This window comes from Pan paniscus, chromosome 15 (genome assembly GCF_029289425.2).
Source record: "Pan paniscus chromosome 15, NHGRI_mPanPan1-v2.0_pri, whole genome shotgun sequence".
NCBI classification, from domain to species: Eukaryota; Metazoa; Chordata; class Mammalia; order Primates; family Hominidae; genus Pan; species Pan paniscus.
In genome coordinates, this window is record NC_073264.2 from 52,673,069 (window position 1) to 52,682,476 (window position 9,408).

Consider the following 9,408-nt stretch of genomic DNA (forward strand, 5'->3'; position numbering starts at 1 on the left):
AAATATATTCACAGTATGTACAACCATCACACAGTCAATTTTAGAACACTTTTACCACCTCAAAAAGAAACCCTGTACTGTTTACCAATCATAATCCTATTCTCCCCTCACCCCATCCCTAAACAACCAATAATCTATTTTCTGCTCTATAGATTTGCCTATTCTGGACATTTCTACTTTCTATCTCCACAGATTTGCCTATTTTGGACATGGAATATGTATAGTCTTTTGAGACTGGCTTCTTTCACTTAGCAAAATGTTTTCAAGGATTATCCATGTTGTGGCATATATTAGCACTGTGTTCCTTTTTATGGCCAAATAATATTCCACGATGTGGATATACCACATTTTGTTGATCCATTCACCAGGTGATGCACATTTGGGTTGTTTCCATTGTTTGGTTACTATGAGTAACGTTGCTATAAACATTCATGCACATATCTTTGTGTGGATACATGTTTTTAATTCTCTTGGAGTGAAATTGCTGGGTTATATGTTTTGAAACATTGACAAACTTTCCCAAAGTGGCTGCTCCACCTAACAATCCCACCAGCAAGGTATGAGGTTTCCAGTTTATCCACATCCTTGTCTACACTTATTATTGTCTGATTTTTTTATTTTAAGCTTTCCTGGTGGATATGAAGTGGGTCTGATTTGTGTTTCTTTTGTGAATAATGATGTTGATCATCTTATCATGTGTTTATTGACCTTATCATTAAACACATCTTGTCATCTGTTTATTCTCCTATGGTAAAATGTCTATGCAAATCCTTGCCCATATATATATTATATTATATTGCATTATGTTATATATATATTATATATATACATATATATAATATATATACATATATATTATATATATACATATATATAATATATATACATATATATTATATATATACATATATATTATATATATACATATATATTATATATATACATATATATTATATATATACATATATATTATATATATACATATATATTATATATATACATATATATATATAGAGAGAGAGAGAGAGAGAGAGAGAGAGAAACAGGGTCTCACCCTGTTTTCCAATCTAGGATGTGTTAGTGTAATCATGAGTCACTACAGCCTCACCTCCTTGGCTCAAGTGATCCTCCCACCTCAGCCTCCTGAGTAGCTGGGACTACATGCCCATGCTGCCATGCCTAGCTAATTAAAAAAAATTGTAGACACAGGGTCTCACTATGTTACCCTGGCTAATCTTGAACTCCTGGCCCCAAGTGATCATTCCTGCCTCAGCCTCCCAAATTGCCAGGATCATAGGCATGAGCCACTGCAGCTGGCCTCTTGCCCATATTTTTTATTTATTTATTTATTTAATTTTTTTAGAGGAAGTCTCGCTCTTGTCCCCCAGGCTGGAGTGCAATGGCATGATCTCGGCTCACTGCAACCTCTGCCTCCTGGGTTCAAGCGATTCTCCTGCCTCAGCCTCCCCAGTAGCTGGGATTACAGGTGCCTGCCACCACACCTGGCTAATTTTTGTATTTTAATAGAGACGAGATTTCACCATGTTGGCCAGGCTGGTCTCGAACTCCTGACCTCAAGTGATCTGCCCGCCTCGGCCTCCCAAACTGCTGGGATTACAGGCATGAGCCACCGCGCCTGGCCTCTTGTCCACATTTTTAAAAGTTTTTAGAAAACATCTTACTTTCTAGTTATGATCACTCATAAACCAGCTGAGCAGTTTTAGGGAGAACACTTTACATGGTGAAGTGATATGGATAATGGAGTCTGTTTAATATGTTTGGGTGGATTTCTTTTAAATAGGCTTTTTAAAAAGCAGCTTTAGGTTCACAGGAAAATAGAGAGGAAGGTACAGAGATATCCTGACTACCCCCTGCCCCCCACACACAGTCTCCCCAACTATCAACATTCCCCACCAGAGTGGTACATTGGTTAAGACTGATAAATCTACATAGATACATTATCATCAAAGTCCATAGTGTATATTAGAGTTTGCTCTTTATGTTGTATATTTTATGGGTTTTGACAAATGTACAATGATGTGTATCCACCATTGTAGTATCATACAGAATAGTTTTACTTTCCTCAAAACCCTTTAGTGCTTTTCCTATTCTTCCTTTCTCTCAGACATTGATCTCTCTGTACTTTTGCATTTTACAGAATGCCATCTAGTTGTAATCATACAGCATGTAATCTTTCCAGAATGGCTTCCCTCCCTTAGTAATATACATTGAAGTTTCCTCCGTGTCTTTTCATGGTTCAATAGCTCATTTGCTTTTAGTGCAGAGTATTTCATTGTATTGGATGGACCACAGTTTTTATTTATCCATTCACGTACTGAAGGCTACCTCGGCTGCTTCTAAGTTTTGGCAGTTATGAATAAAGCTGCATAAACATCTATGTGCAGAATTTTATGTAGACTTAAGTTTTCAGTTCATTTGGGTCAATCCCGTGGAGTGTGATTTCTGGATCATACGATAAGAGTATTGTAAGTTAGTTTTGTAAGAAACAGCCAAACTATCTTCCAAAGTGGCTATCCTATTTTACATTCTCTGTAGCAATGAATGAGAGTTCCTGTTGCTCCGCAACCTCACCAGCATTTGGTTTTGTGTTTTGGATTTTGGCCATTCTCATAGGTGTGTAATAGTACCTCACTGTTGTTTAAATTTGCAATTCCCTAATAACGTAGGATTTTGAACATCTTTTCATATGCTCACTTGTCATCTATCTGTACATCTTCTTCGGTGTGGTGTCTCTTCATCTGCTCATTTTTTCACTTGGGATGTTCGTTTTTTATTGTTGACTTTTAAGATTTCCTTTTGTATTTTGAATAACAGTTCTTTATCAGATATGTCTTTTGCAAATATTTTCTCCCAGTCTGTGGCTTGTCTTTTTGTTCTCTTGACAGTATCTTTCACAGAGCAGAAGTTTTAATTTTAATGAAGTCTAGCTTATCAATTATTTCTTTCCTGGACCATGGCTTTGATCTTATATCTAAAAAGTCATCACTGCACCCAAGGTCATCTAGATTTTCTCTTGTGTTTTCTTCCAGGAGTTTTATAATTTTGCATTTTACTTTCAGATTTATGATCCATCTCGAGTTAATTTTTGTGAAAGGTACAAAGTCTGTGGCTAGATTCATATTTTTGTATGTGTTAACTCTGTACATTTTAAAATTGGGTTGTCTTTTTTATTGTTGAGTTTTAAGAATGTATATTCTAGTTATAAGTCCCTCACTTGACTTATCTATGATATGAGAATATTTTGTCCCATTCTGTGGGTTTTTTACTTTTTCGGTGGTGTACTTTGAAGCACAAAAGTTTTTAATTTTAATGAAGTTCCATTTGTCAATTCTTTTCTTTTGTCACATGTGAATTTGGTGTCATAGCTAAGAAATCATTGCCTAATCCAAGAACAGGAAGATTTACTCCTGTTTTCTTCTGAAAGCTTTATAGTTTTAATGCTTGTATTTAGGTCAATTATATGTTTTGAATTAATCTTTGTATTTGGTGTGAGATATTGGTGTAACATCATTCTTTTGAATATAGATATTCAGTTGTTCTGGCACAATTTATTATAAAACTATTCTTTCCCCATAATTTTCCTGGCACCCTTGTCAAAAATCAACTAGCCACCTAAGGTAATAGGGTTTATTTCTAGACTCTCAGTGCTACCCCATTGATCTGTGTGTCTATCTTCACAGCAGTACCACAATGTCTTGATTACTACAGCTTTGTGGTAAGGTTTGAAATAGGGAAATATGTCTCTGCTTTTTCATTTTAGGATCATCTTGTCTATTTTAGGATCATCTTGTCTATTTCTGCAAAGGAATAATCTGGGATATTGATGGGGATTGTGTTGAATCTGTAGATCAATTTGGGGAGTTTTGCATTCTTAGATGGTTCATTGCTAGCAACTAGAAATACAATGCACTTTTATATATTGATCTTGTATGGCAAAACCTGGTTGGACTCAGGTATTGGTTTTAATGGGCTTTTTCTATTTTTGATAGGTCCTGCTTCCACTTTGCACTACTCTCCTCATTTCTGAATTCCACCGTTTTTGACCTTTTTTCAATTCCTCTAACACACTAAGCTTCCCCTTGTCACAGGGCCTTTGCACATGCTGTTTTCTGTCTGGATGTCACCCTTCTGAATTCTTCCACCTGGTTAACTATTTTTCACCGCTCCCTCCCTGAGCTGCCCCCACCTCAGTCCATGTCTGTCCCTTTTGGGAAGCCATCATAGTACTGTGTTTCTTCTCAACATTTACCTTAGCTTATGAGCTCATTTGTGTTATATTTTGACCAATGTCTATTTCCCCAGCAGACAATAAGCCTCTGTTTTTCTCATTATTATATTTTTCAACATCTACATAGTGCCTGGCACATAGTGGATGCTTAACAAGCATTTTTTGAAAGAAAAAAATGAATACGTAGTTAGCATTGGGAACATGCACCTATCACAAAGAACTTTGGGCAGGTTGGTAGGGGGAGCAAATTTAAAGTTGGGCATACCATCTGTGTAACCAATTCTGGCTTCCTTCTGGGCAATTACACTCCAGAATGGAATGTGATTGTCTGGGAGGGCAGAGGCATTGAGTGTGTAGCCAGTAACGTGGTTCCCCCAACCCCCACCTTTCTCTCTCTACTAAAGTTTCTTGCCTTGTGGTGGGAAACCCAGAAAGAAAAATCCAGCCATCTGAGTCATTTGCAGATGACTTCTTTGTCTGCTTCTTACCTTTCCTGAGGTACAGCTGACTTATGAGGGTGGGGGGAGTAGAGGAAGGTGGGGAGTTCATTTACTTTCCTTACCAAATTAATTCACTCTAACAAAAATAGGGAAATCCCCAACCAGCTGTTCCAGTGACTAGCAAGAAAAATATTCTCTTGGAACACTCCAACAAAAGGCACACTTGGTGTGCTGGCTGTCTTAAAAAGAATGCTTTAGAGCCTTCCAACTATTGCCCACCCTGAATGCTTTATAAATATCAGCGGCAATAGTTAGAACGTGTTTTTTTTCTTAATTGAAATTCTGGTGCTTTGGTGATGGCATAGATCCCCGGAATCAGGAGAAACGTTGAGGGTGGTAGGGAACCAAGAGAAGACTAGCTCAGGGGCCAAAAAAATGGAGCCAAGATATGGTGGGGCTGCCACTTGTTGGTGTGTGACAAACTTTCTGCCCTATTCTTGGAATCTATGTTCCAGTTGTCAGGCCGGACAGAAGGAAAATGTTTGCATACAGAGAAAGAAGGTTGGGAAGTAGATATTTTTCACTTTGATGTATATTTTAGATGTTCCTTATGCATCTGAAATGGGGTTTTGCTTCAGGTGTTTTGAGACCTTTTACCCGTGGTGAAATATTGTATTGTGAAACTGCGACACCATCATGATAGGGGCCGTGCTGTTTTGTCTTTGGGTCTTCATTGGCTACCACAATGCCTGGCTTAGAGTAGAGGCTCAATGAAAATTGGACAGAATGTCTTAAATAAGATGATTCATGGCAAACTTGCTTTGCAACGTAGATTTTACAGCCCTGTGAAGTAAGCTCACTTCCTGTGTTTTTTATTTTGTCCTGAGGCTCATCCTTTTTATCTTCTGTGCCACAAGATACAAATATTTATAGTACTTAATTTTTAGTTGGTTAGAGTAGATAATTTATTATAAATAAATTCCATAAGCAAATAAATGAAATAATTGTTTTGCTGTCAATAAAATTTAAAGGAAAATGATTCAAAAGTGAAAAATATAGCTTACTAGTCATGGTTTTTCAATGCTTTGTCATAGGAAATTTTAAAATACTAGGAATTCATATTGAAACAAGAATGGAAAAGGAAGTTTATGAAAGCACAATACTCAAATCCATTTACTTTCTTAGACTAATACATTAAGGTAAACACCATGCAAGAACTACCCTCTCTTAACTTTCCTCCTATTTCAGAATACTTCTCTATTAAAAGAACAAAATTACAACTTGAGTCCCTTCTTCTGAACTCTGCAATTTCCCTATCAGTTATGTTGATGTGGGGTGTCTTAGAGCAGAGGTTTCTGAGTACTCATAGGCAAGTTTCCAGTTGCTTCCTAACAATATTGCCTGGGACAAAATAGAGACAGACTTCTAAGTTGGGATGACTTTACTTGAGTTTAAAAATTTGCAAATTGTTACAACCTAAATGGGTCTAGATCATTGAACTTGGGTTTTCTTAGATTTCCTCTATTCTCAAAGCTTTGCTTATCATGTACATGCTATTTTGGTTCCATAAATATTCACTGAGCATTGACTGAAGTACTCATCTAGATTCTGGGAAAAGGGCAATGAATAACACACAAAACTCCTCTTCTCATGGAGTTTATATCCTGGTAGACCTTATTATTTTCCCCATAGTAAAATGAAATAAAAACAGTATAAATCTCACAGCGCTGCTCTTAGGATTCAATGGCAGGGTAGGGTAAGGAGGTGGAAGACAAAAACTGAGAGACAAAACATCCGCTGGCTTTTCAAGGATCTTGGCTGTGTACGGATGTAAGAAAAGGTTAAGGGAGACCCATTGCTAGGATGCAGACATGTAGGCATGGTTTTTAGGTGGAAGGGAGGAAGCACTAGAAACAAAAATTGCTGAAAACATGAGAGAGAAGAAAAGAATGAGGTCAAGAGTATAGGAGAGATTAACCTTGATCAGGGAACAGAATTGTGACTCCAGATGTCACAGGAAGAGTTCTGAGTGGAGAGACTGAAGGTGTTTTTATGTAACTAGGCCCTGGAGTTGTGTCATTTAAAGTTGTGAACGGTTTCCCATATTAAGAGGTAGGAACTTTGAAAGTTAATGTGTGATGTCCCTGAGGCATTTTCCTGGCTAGATTATATGGTATAAGGTTTTTATCATGGAAGTAATTTAAATATCCCTAGAAACAGTACACCAATGTTTCTCAGAGTTTGTTCCCAATACCACCTGCATCACGTTACTGTGGTACTTATTAAAACTACACGCTCCTAGGCCCCATACCAGGTGCTTCAAAATAGGATCTCTGGAAGCTGAACTTTGAAAGTTTCATTTATTATTTTGGTAAAATACACACAACAAAATTTCCCATTTTAAAGTATAAATTCAACAATAGTATATTCACAGTGTTGTGCAACCCTAATCACAATCTGCTTTCAAAAACATTTTATCACTCCAAAGGGAAATCCTATACCCATTAAGCAGTCACTCCTCATTCTCTCCTACCCTCAGTCTGACAACTACCAATCTGCTTTCAGTATCCATGGATTTGCTCATTCTGGATATTTTCTATAAATAGAATCATATAATGTGTGGCCTTGTGTGTCTGGCTTCTTTCACTTATCATAATGTTTTCAAGATTCATCCATTTGTATCATAATTCAGTGCTTTCTTCCTTTTTATGGCTGAATAATATTCCATAGTATGATATACCACATTTTCCTTATTCAGTAATTTGGCAATAGACATTTGGGTGTTTCTTTCTTTTGTCTATTGTGAATAGTGCTTCTATGAACATTTGTGTACAAGTTTCTGTTTTAAAACTTGTTTTTCATGAGTATATACCTAGAATTGCTGGGTAACATGGTAATTCTATGTTTACCTTATTAAAGAAATGCCAAACTGTTGTACACAGTGGTTGTACCACTTTACGTTTCCACCAGCAGCAATGTGGTTCCAATTTCTCCGTGTCCTCACCAACACTTACTATACTCCATGTTTAAAATTATAGCCATTCTGAGTGAGTGTGAAGTCGTATATGACTATAGTTTTAACCTGCATTTTCCTAATGACTAGTGACATTGAGCATCTTTCCATATACTTCTCGGCCATTTGTATATCTTCTTTGGAGAAAATTCTATCCAGGCCCTGTGCACATTTTTTAACTGCATTGTTTGACTTTTTGTTGTTGGGGTATAGGAGTTCTTTATATAATTTGCAAATATTTTCTCCCATTCTATGAATTGTCTTTTCACTCTGTTGATAGTATCCTTTGATGAACAAAAGTTTTTACTTTTGACAAAGTCTAATTTATCTGTTTTTTATTGCTTGCAGAAAGGCACCGAAGTTGATTATGATTTTTATGACCATGATTATAGCACTAAAACAACTAATCTTGCACTGACAGTATTACCAAGATCCTATCTGTTGAGGATAGTATATTTCTGATAGCTAGATTTGCTTTAGGTGTATATATGTAAGAGTATCAAAAATTATGCCCATTCATTTACCTGTGTCTTTTTCAATTAAAAGATACTTTTTATTAGCATAAGTATTTCACCTTTAATTTTGATTATAAATAAATTTCATGCCTTATTTAGAAGGGTTAAAGAAAAACAAAAGACAAAACTGCTAAGTAAAAATTGTTTAGCTATCATGACTTACCTGTTATTGTTTCATTGGTCTAAGCATTTACTTTTATATAATCTGTTTGCATTTCACATTTACTTTGCTCATCAAAAATTTATTGAGCATCTACCACATGCTTGATAATATGCCAAGCACCAAAGATAGGAAGATAAAAAGACCTGATCTCTGTACTCATGGTTTTCACCATCTTGCAGGACACAAGAACATAGATGCTGAAAAGATTGTACTACACAGGACATTTCTATAGGAGAATGAGACTAAAGTGCTGTGAGACCACAAAAGAAAGAATTGCAAACTGTATTCTTTTGGTGATGGGAACTCAAAAGAATTATTTTGGGCAAGGGAGTTCCATGAACTCATTTAATTTTTTTGAAATGTAATTCTGGCAGCAATATAAGGGTGGACCGAACTAGAATAGACCAAAATCAGACAGTGAAGTCAGTAAGAATGGGTACTTTGGCAATGAATTCGCACCATACTCTTGTTCAGCCCTTAGAATTGTTCTAAAATGTTTTAGATATTGCTGTGACGTAGGTTTCTTGAACTCTTATTAGGGAAAGTTTCAAACATATAAAAAATTCTTTCATGTACCATCAGCACTGCTTCGACAGTTATCAAAAACATGCCCAGTCTCATTTCATTGATTGTCCCCCATAGCCCCCTTCCCAGGTATTTTGAAGCAAATCTCAGACATTATATTATTTCATCTGTGAAGATTTTTATGTAACTCCAACAGATAAGAACTCTTAAAAATATATCTCAATAATATTATCCTACCTAAATAAAGTTAATAATACTTTATTAACGGTATGAGGTTTTTAAAACTTAAGGATTTATGTAAATATTCACATATAAAATTCTATATTATTTCTTATGGAGAATTTTTTCCTTAATACCTTTGGTAAGGGATGCAGGAGTGATTGAGTTTCTTAAAAACTAAAATCATTCTTCTTCAAATACATACAAAATATACAGTTCTCAGAGCCACATCAGTTATTAGCTCTTTTATTACATGTGTATAACAGGGAAGTTTCTACTTTGTT

At 36.0% G+C, this 9,408-nt stretch overlaps 1 protein-coding gene and 1 long non-coding RNA gene across 4 annotated transcripts in view; one reads left to right on the forward strand and one right to left on the reverse strand.

The window, feature by feature from the left end:
- The window catches only part of FRMD6 (FERM domain containing 6), a 366,574-nt gene that overhangs the window by 170,725 nt on the left and 186,441 nt on the right, over positions 1-9,408 (forward strand). The window lies entirely within an intron of this gene.
- LOC117975929 (uncharacterized) overlaps positions 1-9,408 on the reverse strand; it is a 198,545-nt gene that overhangs the window by 82,318 nt on the left and 106,819 nt on the right. The gene's annotated exons all lie outside the window — the stretch shown is intronic.